The sequence below is a fragment of the Bombus impatiens genome, unplaced genomic scaffold (genome assembly GCF_000188095.3).
Source record: "Bombus impatiens unplaced genomic scaffold, BIMP_2.2 scf_0200, whole genome shotgun sequence".
Taxonomy (NCBI): domain Eukaryota; kingdom Metazoa; phylum Arthropoda; class Insecta; order Hymenoptera; family Apidae; genus Bombus; species Bombus impatiens.
In genome coordinates this window covers 233,401-249,972 of record NT_176619.1, presented here as the reverse complement: position 1 = coordinate 249,972, position 16,572 = coordinate 233,401, and the positions used below count along the sequence as shown (strand labels likewise).

The 16,572-nt window shown below is 33.0% G+C and overlaps 1 long non-coding RNA gene across 1 annotated transcript in view; it reads right to left on the bottom strand.

Annotated features, from left to right (window-relative positions):
• Positions 1-15,180, bottom strand: part of LOC117151408 — a 20,115-nt gene extending 4,935 nt beyond the window's left edge. Inside the window, exons 1-2 of the long non-coding RNA XR_004461304.1 lie at positions 14,875-15,180; positions 14,376-14,381 (exon numbers count right to left, since the gene is read on the bottom strand). This is a non-coding gene — a long non-coding RNA (uncharacterized LOC117151408). The remainder of the gene's footprint in view (positions 1-14,375; positions 14,382-14,874) is intronic.
• Positions 15,181-16,572: the final 1,392 nt, after the last annotated feature.

Genomic DNA, 16,572 nt, shown 5'->3' with positions numbered 1-16,572 from the left:
GTGAAATAATTAATTTCACGCCTCTGTAATCTCTACGATCGGGCATCGTCGATAAACTTTCACGTTTTTATTCTCGCGCGAGTCTAAAGCGTCGATAATTCGAGAACGTGTTTCAGAGATTACGGCTCGCCATTTGTCATAATTATTTTCTATAAAAAGAACTTTCACAGCGATAATGCTTGCAGACTCGCCTACAAATTCATTCATGAAAGCACTTGAAAGCTGATAAGTGATAGCGTTCTATTTATAAAACCGTATACTGTCATTATCTAGGCCGAACCCGAATAAATTCATTTATTTTCTGCTCGAAGAAATAAATTAATTTATTTTAGCCTCGAGTGCACTTGCAAGTAAGCTAATACCGTGTTTATCCAGGTTTGCTAACATTGGAATGAAGAAGCGGAATTCGTGCAATAAAGAGAGTGGACAAAAGAAAGTTTAAAGGATAAACGATACCAAAAAACACCACGCTTTTGCAAAAAGTGAATTATATTTGACGAGAATAATTAAATTATGAATACATATTATTCATCCGTAGAATAAATGACTGTTAGCAACGTGGTAGAAAGTATTCGTTAAAAAGTCACACAGGTGTAAATTGAAACTTTCTTTGGCCAGCCACTGTATATTATAACGTGGTTCAATTATGTTAGAAATAATAATTTCAGTTCAGAGTACTAGAACATACCTTGCAAAACAGAGCTTTACATGAAATCCCTCTTCCTTTCATTGCTTTCAGTGCTGTATAGTTAATTTTTACATATTTACTTTATTATGTTTCAATTTTATTTATTTATCAACAAGTAAATAGTCGATATTTAGTGATTCAGTGATTTAAATATATCTTGTACAGGTTTAGCACGAAGAAACTTTTAATGCAATAGAAAAAATTGAAACAAGTAGAGAAAAAGGAAATATTTTTGTTTATTAAGTTACTGCTTGCAAACAGCGAAACCGAAATTAAGAAAATAGATAAAATGCCGGAGGTTTAAACAAAAATAAAAGAGTACATATTTTTGTGCATTATTTCGCATGTACTTTTTGTATTCTTTTGCCGACAGAGGAAAATTACGTCGAAAATCCGCTCCTATAAAATATCGCGATGACGTGAATAAAAATCAAATTGTTAAATTGCAAAATACACTGCCTGCAATAAATATTTGTACATCGTTTCACACGTATTTGTCATCGCGCGTGTTTATTATAGCGTTCACGTTCGCTAATTAATTCAGTTCAGGTTTATATTAAATTTCATATTATCTGCTAGCATTTTTATATAACTAGAAAAAATTTATCTCAATACTCTACAGCCATTTTAAATTACTATAGAGGAAATACGTCAGATTATGATACAATAGAAATTCTATCGTTCTACTGTATCCTTTATTGTTGTATTGGTTATCACCTATTATCTTATTATTTGTTTATTGATTGTATTATCTTATCAGTATCATCTTACTATTCTTTGCTGCTCTTAAAGGCCGCTTAGCTGAGGTTCATATAGCTAATTAAGTTTACGTTTACCTTTAGGTTCAAATCTACATTTACTTCATTAAATTTACATTTACTTAGTTTATATACCTAATGATACTTAGACTATAAATCGTTCACTTACAGGACGCTTATTTCTTGCATTTCCATTAGCCTTTATCGTGTCTGGTTTGAATTTGCAGCTACTATTAGGTCGTCCGAAAAGTTTCTTCCGTTTTATAAAGAAATAATGGATGCACAACATTTTCCGTTTTACATTATTTTATCGAATTACGTATGATCCATCTTGTTCTATCAAAATAAAGATCACAACGTTCGACAGATTAGGTTTCATGTTTGTATAAAGATGCATCTTTGTAAAAGACGAGTCTGTAAAAGAAAGACACTTTTCGGGCGATCTTTCGGATATTTGGTATCTTTGGTGTACCTAAGCAAAGACGTGTTCGCCGTGATTCCGTGTCGAAGACGTTCTTTCATTTGTTTCTGCAGAATGCCCCTGATACAGTAGAAATAATGTGCGTCATTGCTTAAAAATAGAGCGAACGCTCTGCTTTTAATCTCAAGACGCAACAGTTGCAGGGGCTAACTTAAATGCGGCGAACCAACCGAATATCTACATCAGCTGACCCAGCGGACCAGCGATGTCTATCTCGCCGACAATTTGTACCGAATGACACAGTCGAACAAACCGAGTGTTTGATGCTACTCAGTGATTAGATCCTGATAGTTGTGGTGCGTCTAACGGAACTCCGTGAGCAAAGTAGATCCGTCGTGGCCTTTTCATCTCGACACGATGGACATCTAGGGTCAGTTTACCATTGGCACGTATACGTCTGCTAGCTCCCTAGAGACAAGGACAATTTCAAGTCGTGGCTTGTCCCACGTCCATCTACCAATTCAGCTTGTACATGTTATTTCCTCTCGACCAATCATACGGCCGTTCGTTCGAGCGAAATATTGATCGAAATGAGAAGCATTTTCACTGATATTCGTTGGTAATTTCACGTGTTCTCGAATAAATTCCACGGATTTAATATGACGTACGTATGTACAGTGGCTCGTAGGTAGAAGTATTCAAACGTCCTTCAAAACAGAATAACTTTTTCAAAACTGGAGCAAACCGAGTTTTTTCTTTTTTTTTTTTTTTAGAAATTAGGAGGATTGGTTGATACTGCGCCTGGATCTACTCTTCCAGTCATAGTGTCCTTGATTTTAGATTTCCTTTTATAAAGTTCATCCGCTTCCATACTCGTTTTCGATCTTCATCTTCGCTACTTCTGGCCATTTCGTATATTTTATGCTTGACTTCATTTATTCATATATGGGACACTTGCTTAATATGTTTCTGCTCAGCCTGTATCTGTGTATTATATATTTAACCTGGTTTTCTACTTTCTGTGCCTCGGACTTGGTATAATACTTCAAAGAAATAATATTTCTGATTTCTTCATTTCAGGGAAAAAGCATTACTTGCAGTTTGTATCGAATAAAGTTTTATGCTTTCTATATATTAGCATAGTTTTTTAAGTATTTCCTTGCTGGAAAATTTATTGGATAAATTGAAGTATTTTCTCATTTAAATTTATAAATGATTTTACCTTCATATCGTTTAGAATTTTTACGACTTTCATCAAACTTTTATAACCAATATATTTCAGTACTGCGTATAAATATCTTTAAGAGTTCCTTTATTAATTAAACGAATATTTTTACGAAGTCAGAATTTATGAATGAAAGTAATGAAAGCTTTCACAAGCTAAATAACATCGAGAACGTGGAAGGACCTTAAATGTTAATCGTGGAAGTAAATTTGCACCGTAAGAACATTACGTGTAAACGTAAACCCATGTAATTCTCTATGGAGAATTTTTTGCGGCTTAATAAATAAATAGAAAAGAGGAAAGAGAACGTGCGAGAATCTCCTTATTTAGTATCTCGACTCATTTGGTCCTTCATGAATTCCAATGTTCTTTCCAGAACTATCGACCGTATAAAAAATGAATATAAAAAAGATAGTATCTTATGGAAGAAAAATATCTGCAGTGCTTTAAATTCTACTTTGCTGCACTTCAAAAGATTCTTTGAGATTAAACTTTTAATTGGCGAGATTCGATATGAACACAAACGTTCTCGACCAAAGTCAAGGAACAAAGCCGAATTCGGTGGCACGAAGCCTGCGCAATACCGAGTTTCCGGAATATGTCCGTGACTTCTTGAACAATCGCCCATTACTTCGACAGAAGGCTTTGATCGTCGTGCCGTGACATTGAATTAGACTCGAAGCAGATTCCTTTCGAAAGCAGTGAAGTAAGAACGTATGTATACATGAAATTATATAGGTTTGACGATGTTTGACGTTGGTGTTTTCCGTAATTGAAGCACGTTAAATGAACCCTAAACTGGGACAAAAATGATATTGAACCTCAACGCGATATTACATAGCATAATTTAGTTGGATTTTCCGAATAATCTACAACGTCATCTGTTTATGTTAGTATTCAGATATGTATATTTTATGCGCTAGACTAGATTAGCTGCGCAGTAGTGATACATGTATGTGAATACAAGTGTCTCGAAAACAAAGGAATGTAAACTGTTCAGTCAGTTAGCAGTCTGGTATGGAAGAAGATGAGACGCGTGCAAGTGTGTATCGATGAATATCATTGAAATCGTTTATCAAATAAATATATAATTATTCTAATATAAATTCCAAATGTAAATTTAGTGTTCCTGTACCATTATTTCGGCAATTAGGATCCAAAATTCTCAACAGTTAGATCAACACTAAATTAAAACAAAATGATATTGGACCTCAACGCGATATTACGTAGCATAATTTAGTTGGATTTTCCGAATAATCTACAACGTCATCTATTTATGTTTGATCAACCGTAAATTAAAACCAAAATTGTGTTATAAATGATATTAAACTTCACTGCAATATTACGCAGGATTATTAGGTTGAATTTTCTGAATATTTCATAGCATTCTCCATTTCAAATTTATTTTCTGTTTATCGTATGTTTTATTGTATAATTCGCATCTAACAACGAAGATTGTTAATGTCTTTAGCTAGCTAATTCCATTATGTGATATTATAACTGATAATGTGTACTATTTGTGTAGACTCTTTTAGGTTGCACATATTATTTTCTCCTGATCGTAAACTTTTCTCGCTACAATTCCCCACGGGTTTTCTATCAACTCTAATCTACTGAAAAACAATTTTCCTTAACATATTATTAGTTTCTTGGAAATAGCGAGGAAATTATGCAGAAAATGTGTTTGAGTCTATAATTATTCACAGCACTGTAATTTACAGCTTCCTTCTTTTGTCATTTCTTCGATTCAATCCATGTTACATATGCAGACTTCTAAACACACCTTCGGTTTCCTCTGACCAAACAGTTTTCTTTTAGTACTATAGCCACAATAAAGATAAGAAGATTTCAAATTGTAATAAAAACAATACGTTTATAAAATCATCATATTTATTAGCGTTCTGTACGAACCCTTACAAAAGGAGACGTTAAATTAACTATTTGTTCGAAGAAAACGAAATGAAAGATCCATTATCGATAAAGCTTTTAGTGATATTTGTGCGAAACCGTATTCACGGTTAAAGGACGTAACTTTGATAGAGACGTCGACTCTACAAAAATTAATAACGAAACGATTCGAAAAAGAATAACGAGAAAACCGCAACTTCAGTTTGACTTGATCGCGATACGGGCGTCCTTTTAACTTTTTGATTACATTTCCATTTCTAGCAGGATGCGAGGAAATGAGAGAGAAAGAAAAGAGAGTAGATCCGTTTGCTACATTTGTATGTACGCATATGACGTTCAAAGAAGAAGAATTCTAATATATTAAAAATCTTTTTTCTTGATCAATGACAATATATATATGTATACCATTGACTTGGAATATATTTTAATTTCAATGTCGAGATGACACGAAATATTTGTGAAATAATTGCCAACAAAATGGAAATTTTGACAATAAAAATAATGAATATTTTAGACTAGTGCTTGTTTTCTTACTAGATAATAAATTTTTGTTATTATTAGTATTAAGAGATATAATTTCTTTTTTTTTAAATATATTGCAATTGAAGGTCTACTTTATATTAGAATATGTGTTTTCTAATTCCTTTCCTCGCTTTTGTAAACGAATAGGCGACGATAGTTAAGTCATAACTTAATGAGACATTGGTTTTATTTATTGAGGAAATTTGAAGAATTGTAATTCGTAAAATTGAACATATATCGTACAATACAGGTCAGATTATTTCGTGTAAACGGTAGATATCGGATCGATCGTTACCTGATTGAGAGTTATCTAGCCTCTCGAAAGTTCTTTGAACTAGCGAACAAAGTCTGATTCTTCGTAACGCGATTAAAAACGCGGATCATAAGTAAGCTCAAACATATCACAAAAGAATTAGCTTCAGGACAATCGACTAATAATTACGATCAAGTAGAATCGTGTGGCCAGTCGCTAGAAACACTCGCAGCATCGATTGTCCCGTAAAATCCTTTCTAAATTTCTGAAATCTTTTTTTTTCCAAAAGAAGAAGAGAGAAGCAACTTGCAATGTATCTACGAGAGAGAAGACTTTAGCATTGTCTGTGAAGAATATTTTGCAAGGAACATAAGGCAGTGACGTATGCTAATTGTCGCGAATAATATTTTCTATTCTAAAAATATCAAACAGAAAGAAAATTGAAATACTGCGTCATAAAAATAAAAATCTGCGAAGGCTCGTAAATTTCAGTTTATGTTCTGCAGTTAAACGAGATTAATTCGGCGTTCATCGCACAGGAACCACTTTATTCCTGTTACGAATATCACGCCTCACAACAGAAAGTGAAGAGCTCTTCCGGTATTTAAGTTGTCGCGGGCACAGTAGTTCTCGAGTGAATCCAACCGTGCAACTTTCGTGGTATACGCATTGAAAAAACGGAGAACGGGATTCAAAATTAGAATGTAAACGGATGCAGTATTAATACTGTAATAAAATTAAAAAGAGAAAAGAGAACAAAAAGAATCTTAAATAATGAATGTGAATTTCTGCTCAAATGAATACGTACATATTCATTTCATTTGTGCAGATATAAAAGTATAAAAGGGAACCCGAAATAAACTAGATTAATATGTTTTAGCAAGCAAGAAGAATGTATATATTTCAACATGCGTGTATTTCATTCGAATCGTTAAACAAAATATAAATAAAATAAATAGAATAAAGAATTCCATCAGATACAAGTAAAATATCAAGTACGAAATTGTTTAAAGCAGAAGAAATTCTGTTATATTTGTTTTGCTTCCTACAATCTTGTATTTGGTATTTCATTTGTGCCTTTGTATTTTATTTTTGTATTTATGTTTGTATCTTATTTATATCGTAATGATCTTTGATTTCAAATTAATGCACAAAATTAAGTAAACAAATAAATAATCGGTTTTGTTTGGGGAAAATTTTTAATGATACATGCTTGTGTCAAGTGTCAAATATTAGTAATTAACGTTACACGTACTTGTCATTACGCATCGTTGAACTCTTCTCGACTATCATGAACGCGACAACTATAATGTTTTATTCAAAACGAATAACTTTAGCTTATGTAAGATTCCTTACGTTTTTTTAATTGCAAATTGAGGGTCACGTGCATCTTCCACGATTATTACAGAACAATTGAAGTAACAGAACGTTTGATAAATAGTAATATTGAAATATGTATAATTTTATGTGCTAGACTAGATTAGCTGCGTAGTAGTGATACCTGTATGTGAATGTGAGTGTGTGGAAGTATGTGTGTGCGCGGCGTCGCGAAAACAAAGCAATATAAACTGTTCTGTTAGTTAACAGTGTGGTTTGGAAGAAGGTGAGACAAAGAAAGTGCTGAGACGCATGCAAGTGTGTATCCATGAATATCCTTGAAATCGTTTATCAAATAAATATATAACTATTTGAATATAAATTCTAGGTGTAAATTTAGTATTCCTATACCATTATTTCGGCAATTAAGATCCAAAATTCTTAACAAATAATTTTATTTTGAGTGGTCGTGAAATTACGACAGTAATGAAATAATCTATAATCGATAAGCTGGACGAGTGTATTATTTCCAGTGCATCGACATCTTACGGAAAAATAAAATCTTATCCATCAAACGCTTCCAATTCTTTTCTAATTTTCTAACTGATTAAATGTTTATACGTAACAGTGTATGAAAGCACATTCATGGTGGCTTCATCTACTTTACGGTAAATTTACCTGACAACTAAGAACATAGTCAAGGCAAACAGAGAAGATGTACTCAACCGAAATTCATTGTGTTTAGCCCACAACTATGATCTTAACAGTTAAATTTTCCCACGAAATAGATCAAACGGTCCTTTGCTGCACTTGTCTTAAGTTGCTGTAGTTTCACGAACTAGCTAGGTAAATTTGTAGATCCCTTGTAATTCCCTTTAATAAATTTCCGATGAAAGTAACTAGATACAATATTTATTATATTTTTTAATCTTATTATCGTCTTTGATATTTTAATCAACACCGAACATCGATTTCATCGAATGAAATACGCCAAGATTAAACTTTTCCTTAATGTTGATTTAAGAGGATAATTTCACGTAAAATTACAAACCAATTGGGTTTTTCTAAAGCTTTCGAAAAGTTCAGAGTTCTGAGTATATATTATTAAAGTACTTTATTGGAGTTGGTGAGAAGTAACCCTGATTCTTCGAAACTTGTTCATGTTTTGTATAAGCTAAACTGTTCCCAAGAGGAAGATACCAGAGACTATAACCGAGTTATAACTCAAACTTTAAAAGTCATGGTACGAGAATTGGTATTTTTCTTTAAATGATTTTTGTTACGAATAACCATTATATGCGATTAACAATTCTTTTATTTATCGATGAGGATTGTTGATAACGGAAATTGTTTTTTGGATATAGATAAGCGTTGCTGACGATGGAAATCGTTCTCCGTTTCGAATAGCCATTATTGATGACAGAAATTTTATTTTGGTTATCGGCCGAATACCAATAAAGTCTTTCGCGATTGATAATGGTTATCGGTAACCAAAATAAAATTCTCGTTATCGATATTGGTTACCGATAACCAAAATAGAATGCTATCGTTATAATAAAATTCCATCGTTAGTTCCCTTATCAATAATGGTTACCATTAACCAAATAAAATCTTAATCGCTCCAAATGGTTACTCATATTCGGAGCAGTTAAGACTTCATTTCTCTCGACGATATTTATTTTAATTTATTTCAATGACATTCAAAACTCGAAAGTATCGTTCTACGTTTGTGTCGCGTATCTCTCTCACTATTTTTTAATAATTCTTTAAATGCCGTGTATTATTTATACGTAACATCTTTGGCTCATCCACATCTTATGCCTATAGAATGTACGAAATCTGATTGTCAAACGACGCGACAAACAGGAAACAGAAATTTCTGACGATGATGGTAAAAGCTGATATTTGTCTGTGTAGAGTCGTATACCTGAGCAAACAATTTCGCTAGTGCGTAACTGATTTACGAAAGAGCTGGGAAGAAAAGTTGCGAGAACGTGTTCGTGTTGGTGTACACGTCACAGCTTGCTGTGTATCCATTGGCATGGCAGCATGTACATGTACAGCTGTGAATTCGTACGTGCGGTCACACGTGCATTGGTCGGATCCTCTCGATGACGTGGCCATGTTGTTGAAAATGGAAATGGAAGTATGTCAGTAGGTCAATGGAGCTCTTTTCTTCCTCCACTTCCTTTTTCCAGCCACTGCTTCAGATTGGCCGTGGCTCTTTGTTCTGTAGCACGAACGCATTAGCTTCAGACACGAACCACTACCTTTTTGCCCGGTCTTTCACCTCGTTTCGCTTTGCAACCTCCCGTCTTCATTTTCGTTTTCATTTTCGTTTTCTTCCTCTTACTTCGTCTTACGTCGTAACCGAGCAACGATTCTTCGGCCACCAAAGACGCTACACAATTCTCTACGTGGAGAAATGGACCAACGAGAATTGGCGAAAAAGCATAGCGGTTCGAAAATTTCCGGCCAACTCGTTCGTCCATCCGCTGCTCTGATTCCTCCAGCGTCGACTCTCTTCGATTAATTTCGATTAAATAAATGCTAACAACTGAATAAATACTCGCAGAAAATTGCGTTCGAATAAGTTTTCGTAACTGTACAACCACCTTTTGTTTCAGATAATTTACCCCAACAGTCAAATTCGCTTTTGTATAAAATAGAACACACAGAATTTCAAAAGCAGGTTCGTTAAACCACGTTTACATTAGGCGACCACGGTTGAAATGACCAGATCGTTCGATCAAAAATAGAATGGACTGTTTCTGATCGAACGAGTAGAAGTCGTTTCAATTTGATTGACTCTGATCAATTGAAAATAATAAAATAATGCGTATGCTATAATACTATTATCCTGTTTTAATTTTGTCAGGAAAATATCTCGCAAAATGTCGAAATTATGGAAAAGTACTTTGCCAGAAAATTCTACGTTTATACTCGCGTCCAATATAACTTCTTTTAATTTAAGGTTTTAACACGATGTCAAAAACTTACAACTATTTTCGTACACTGTTTTGTTATGAATTTCTAGTGTATCGAAATAAATCTTAGTGATTCATGAAAAAGTGAAATTCGTGTAGGAAATAAAAATATTCTCCGATATGCTGCTCGAAGAAAATATACAAAATACAATCGAGTGTTTCAATAAAATGATTCAATGTGATATCAGTATTTTGTCAAAATATTGAATTTTTTTGATCGTTGCAGTCGATACGATGGAATAATTGTAATCAAGAATTACACGAGAAATTCGTACGAGGAATAACGCATCTACTGAAATAAAAGAAAATTAACGACATGTTTATGATTCGCTAAATTCTACCATATTATTCACAGATATGCGCATCGTTAGTTCCTATCCTTCTCATATCTTTTTCCTAAAGAATTTGTGAGCCTATGTTTTATGTAACATTCTTTCCTTATTTATATTCGTGAAACATGCCGATGCTACGTACTTGGCGGTAAAAAGTCTGGAACACATTGTAAATTATATTGGGCCATTACATACATTCGAAAAGGATCTCTCTACTTTTTATTCTTCGTATTCAATATTTGAAAGTAGGCAGCCACGTAATCAAAATTCTGCGTCCCTTGAATCTCGTAGTTTTAAAAAAGCCGCTTCCCTCGTTTTCGCCAGCGATCCTCTTAATAATTTATCGACTACATGTTGAGAAAAGCAATCCGCGTTCACGCAGAAACTTTCTTTTCCATCATAAATATTTTTCATCTTTTTTCCTTGTTCTGAACGCCATAAAAATCCACGATCATCTACGGTGCTTTATTGGCGTACTGAGTATCTATAATCGTAAACTTGGAAACACGAGGCAACTGCTTTCTTTCGCTTCCATCGCGTTGTAAATACCATTTACGCGATTTCTCTGTTTCCATTTTGCGTCTCTCTATTTTGGACAAATAAATTCGACAAATAAAAGGTTGTTCAACCCGTGCTAATAAAAGAGAAAAAGACGAGATGACGGAAAGAAAAACGTGAAAAACAACAGAAAAATGTCGAGTTATAGGAGGTACGAGCAAAACGAATGCAAAAAGGAAATAAAAGCTTGTGTAATAGAACGAAATCAAAGGCAACGAAGATAAAGAGATGGAGAAGAGAAAGGTATTCGGAAATAGAGAAGTAAACGATATTGGTACAAAGGTCTAGTATGTATTATGCACTTTTCATGAACTAGCGTTCCCAATAAAACTCTTTGCGCCGAACATGGAACGGAAGAATCGGTCTATCGATAGATAGTTATGTATATTCTATGAGATATCGGACGGATCGACGGGACGTAGCCATAAATCTTTCTCTCCATCACGGATAACTGTTCTTCACAGCCACCCACAAAAATATATGTAGAGCGTACATCAAGTATCGAAGGCGTCTCCGGTTCAAGAGACGTCTTTGTCATTCATCGATCATTCCGCTCTTACAATGAAATTTGCAAGTGAAATTCAGCCAGCTAACACGAAACGTTCAATGGATTCGAGCATGTCGCTTCGCCAACAAATGCTAAAAGCAATTCTTTCTTTCTTTCTTTCTAGATTCTACAATTTCATTTTTTTTTTTTTTTTTTAAGATTTTACTACCGTTCGAGGAGTTTTAAAATTAGCGAAAACGAAGATTCTTTTTACAGTGGCTGTCGAAAGTATTGGAACGTCCTTGGATACTTTTTATGCATATATTATACAAAAGATTTTGTGATTTCATTGGAACTGTAACGAGATACGACTGTCACGATTATAGCGATAAAAGTTGAAACGCATTTGAGGAAGTTACGTGTATAGAACTTGCAATGAAAGATGTTAAGAAATTATATGTCTCGACCACCATAAGTGGATTCTACGTCTTCGATTTGGAAATGTTGGAAGAAAGCTGTCGCAAAATTGATCTCGAAGTTCAAGTTTCCATTAGACCATGCGAGAATAGAATTATCTTATACTGAGAATCGTGTGCGTGATATCCATTTCGATTAAACTTTACGTTCAGTAGAATTGTTCAAGATTCCGTAGAACCATGTCATTGGATCGTCACTATTTCATTAGCAGAGTTCTGGTCGAGAATCCTAGATTCGATCGATCGATCGAGAATCACGATCTTTGCATCATTTGATATTCGCAGGAATCCAGGAAACAGTTCAGGGTTGCTTGGCAATCAGTCGCGCGAAGATCATGCATTTAATAGTGTGGTAAATTCGAGATTGGAATTTACGGCCTTGAGGAAGCAGGAATCCACGTGGTAGAGACATAATCGTAAAAATCATGTTGATAATATGTGATAACAATTACTAGATTACAAAAATTTCTTTCACTTATCGAATATTGTAACAAGTATTGTATTTTAAATATCTTATATTTGTTGGTATTTTATGCGAATTTTCTGTATTTTTGCGTTTTCAAATTTCCCATAAATACATACAAGTCTGCTGTCTAGTAATTACTGTGTAATATTAAAGTAGCGTTGATATGACTGTTTTGTCTGAAAATTATTTGTCTTATTGTTAGAAGGCTGGTCATTCTCCTTTTCTTTTGACATAGGTCAAATTACTTACATGTACCTGAAGGTTACTATTAATTTAATATCACTATTTAGTAGAAAAAACAAATGTATTTTGTTATCAAAGGAATAATTGGAGCAATCAATAAGAAGGAAAAGAAACACTGGTGGAAAATCTATCTTTTACTTACAAATAAGTAGCAAATGCTGTTTTGAAATTTCTCGTCGAATATTTTATAATGTATTTTCAAATGGCTATACTAATTATAAATTCAGTATATTGAGTTTCCCATTCAAAGAGAGGCAAATTGAAAATGCATATAAATGTTCAATTATTTTCGCTTGTACCACCACTAAACCACTGACAAAAAACATCGTATCGAATATTTCCAATTTATCATGAATATTTTATATTACTGAAGGCATCAAAAATTGAAATTTTCATTTTTCAACAAAAAGGGGCTAGTTAGCATATTGATGAATATTAATTGAATTTAGTTATGAACAAGTAACGTGTATCTTTTTTTCTAAGTCATTTTTACATACAAGAGTCATTATTTTGTTATTTCCATGAATTACGATTAAGGTACAGCATTAATTTTGAAAATGATTTGTCACTGGAATTTTCAAGGAAACATATTTTCCTATATGTTACGAGTAAAGTTCTACGATTACAGAACAAACTTATAATACATGAGCAAATATTTTGTGGAATATTTTTCATAAAATAAAAAGGTAGTATTTTTCAGCATTGTATACTCAAATGCAAATTCTTATAATGCATTTTCATAATCATTAACATGTATAGAAGTAAATTTTAGGAAAAATAAAGCGTAAAGGAAAAGGATGGTAAATTTTAATTTACTACAATCGATATATTGGAATTTTTGGACCACGTTATATATTTTATCCATGTAAGTGCACAAACAGATGTTAACCATGATGCAGAATACCATCAAATGCAATCACGCGACAGTAGAAATGATTTAAAAATTGAATTTACGCAAGTTCAATTGTAGGAATGTTCGTAAACATAAGTCGTAAAATAACGAAGGTAGGTTGACCCGCCTCTGCCAACTTTCTCATAATTTCTTTTCCACGTATTTCACGATAGTCAAGACCGTTGATTAATGATCAAAGTCAATCCCAAAGGTGTTATACCGTAACGGCTAGGGTAAAATTAAAAAATGAAGAACAAGCAACCAAATATACTGGCAGTTGGTTCAAAGTTTAATTAAATTTTTGGATTATCTTTTGTTTGTCCTCAAGGGGGGCATCAAATAGTTATCCGCAAAATACTTAAGTAATTACAATCGAAGTAAGTTGAGGAGGACAAACGGCGAAACGAAAAAAGCAATGAAACGTTGATGACTGTTTACCTAAATGTGTAATAAGTTATCAAAATGTAAATTATTTGGTAATGCATATGTTAACGAAATGGATATGCAAGGGGAGAAAAGTAATGTGCACTATCACAATGTTTCTCTAAAATATAAGAAACTTATAATTAGTACGTACTTTTGTGTGGCTAGAAAAAAATTGTACTGTGAGAGCGAGGAACCTCATAAAAAGAACAAATGCTTTTTGTATTTGCTACAAAAAGCACAGAAAATATGTAATTTGTATAGGACATGTATATTTTCGTAAGAATTAATATCGAGAAATTAATTAATAAAAAAATTAAATGTATGAACATAAATTGAATCGTATATTAACAAAGATGAAAGATTTACTTGTATATATAATTAACACAAATCTTTTTCTAAATATATTCACTTAAAACATGTTACTTTAAAATGGAAATATTTTATTATTTCGTATTCATGTGTCGGGCTTTCAGATGTATTTCTGCACTTTTTACAAAATTTTTATACTATCTCGCATAGATTCGGTTTCATTTTCAGGGTATCTCTTCCGCAAACTTTGTTCCTCACAGATGAGGATAGGAAATTTAGTGGTATAAAAATGCATACATTGCACGTAATGCACAAAAGTATATAAAATATCCAAAGTAGAATAACTATCGTAATATGTGATTTTTATTCAAATTCCATTCCTTTACGTATTTCCATAAAAATATGAAAATGCACAAAAATTCGCAGTCTAATCATTGTAACCAATATGTTATTATTATAAAACCAATTGAAGGGCTTATATGCGGTTGACGTATATATTCGTCGTTCACTATAAAAACTCACAATTTTAGTAAAAAGTTACATAAATATACTTTCAGTAAAGCTATTATTTATTTTATAAAAAAAAAAGATAAAAAGTTTAATTACTTGATTATTTTCTTTGGTATATCGGTTATGCTCCGTATAATGTATTGCTCTTTATAAATTGAGTTGATTATTATCCCCCATACATCGGATATTCGGAATTGTTTTGTGTACTTTACTTTATTACTTTCTTGGCAATTTTTAAGTTCTTAATAACAATACCTTCTTCCAACGATGAATTGTTAATTTTTCATCGAATAAAAATGTAATCCCTCCTAGTTCTGCTCTACTTTTTTCGTACATTTTATGATAGGAACATTTACTCTGCGTACGACGTGTATACTCGTCATTGCTTGATTTTACCTGTACGTCCCGTAAGGGATTTTTGAAATTAAACTTCGCAGTTAACAGGCTAACGGGAACGATCCTTGTCCATATATATTTGCTCTGTCCTTATCTTTTCCAACAAAAGAAAAGAATACTTCATCATCTTTAACATCTCACCCATATATTTGCCAATGAACACAGGTTTAACACGCATTTGCATCTGTATTACACGAATCAACTAGCGAATGTGACACGTAATAATTAATACAATAGTTAGTAGTTAATACAACGTGTAACAGATGTAGGCGCGCAACGTTGACGGCAGCTTGTTCGAGTACTGAAGCGTAGAAATGTCAAATTGTCATCTACCGAAGTCGTAAGTGTAATAAGACTTTAACATTGAATTCCTACTGCATTGTTTTGTATTATTATGTGAGGCAGTTCCGCGCTGTTTCCATTGTAAGAAGTTTATTTAGCTGTATTTTTCGCCGAGATGACAGGAAGAATCAGTCTACCGATTTGCTTTGTGAATGCATAACGAGAAAGAAAGACAAAACGCACGCCTTTCGTACTAGATCTGTCACAGGCCTAGAATCTTGAACCGGTGTGTTAAAAGTACGGATATTTCGTATTTGAAACTCCTATGGAACAGCGGATTAACTAGTGCATTATTAGTTTGATTTTAGAAATGTATTTTATTTCTATTAATTCTATTATAAATATAAATTCATCATATTAAGGACATAAACATTACCTACCTAAATACCTACTTGGTAACACTTATTGAAAAATTCTAACGAGTTTTATTTTATTTTATATTTTATACTATAAGGTTCATATGAATGAAATAGCAAATATAAAATAACTATAAAATATAAAAGTAGAGAAAAGTATTAAATTTACAATAAATACTAATACGTGTACTGGTATGTACCTACGGCAGTGTAGATTATAATAATTTTAATTTTAATATTAATTTGAATTTTATATGGTTACACTTTATAACATAACAACGTTCGTTCTCAGAATTGTTTCAATCTCACTTGAAACGCGTTTAAGCTATGGCTTTTTATGTCGTTATTTATGTCGTCGGCCGTTATTATCTAATAACCTGTCCTCTAAAAAATACATTAATACACGAAACAAGTAATAATTTTATAGAACAATGCCTTGTGGCTCAGCCACATGTGGTAAAACTTCAAATTAAACGTCAAGCTAAGCTTCAAACCAAATTTATGTAATTTCGTTTTGCACGTTCTGTTCCACATGTGCATTGACGTTATCGCAGTGAATTTTCATTCATTTCGGTGTCCGTGGAACTTTTACAAATGCATTTCTACTACTTCCGCTATCTCAGTAGAAACGTCCAGTAAAACCTTTAACGCATCAATAATTCCTACCTTCATAGTAGAAGACGATAAAACATCTGTTCCT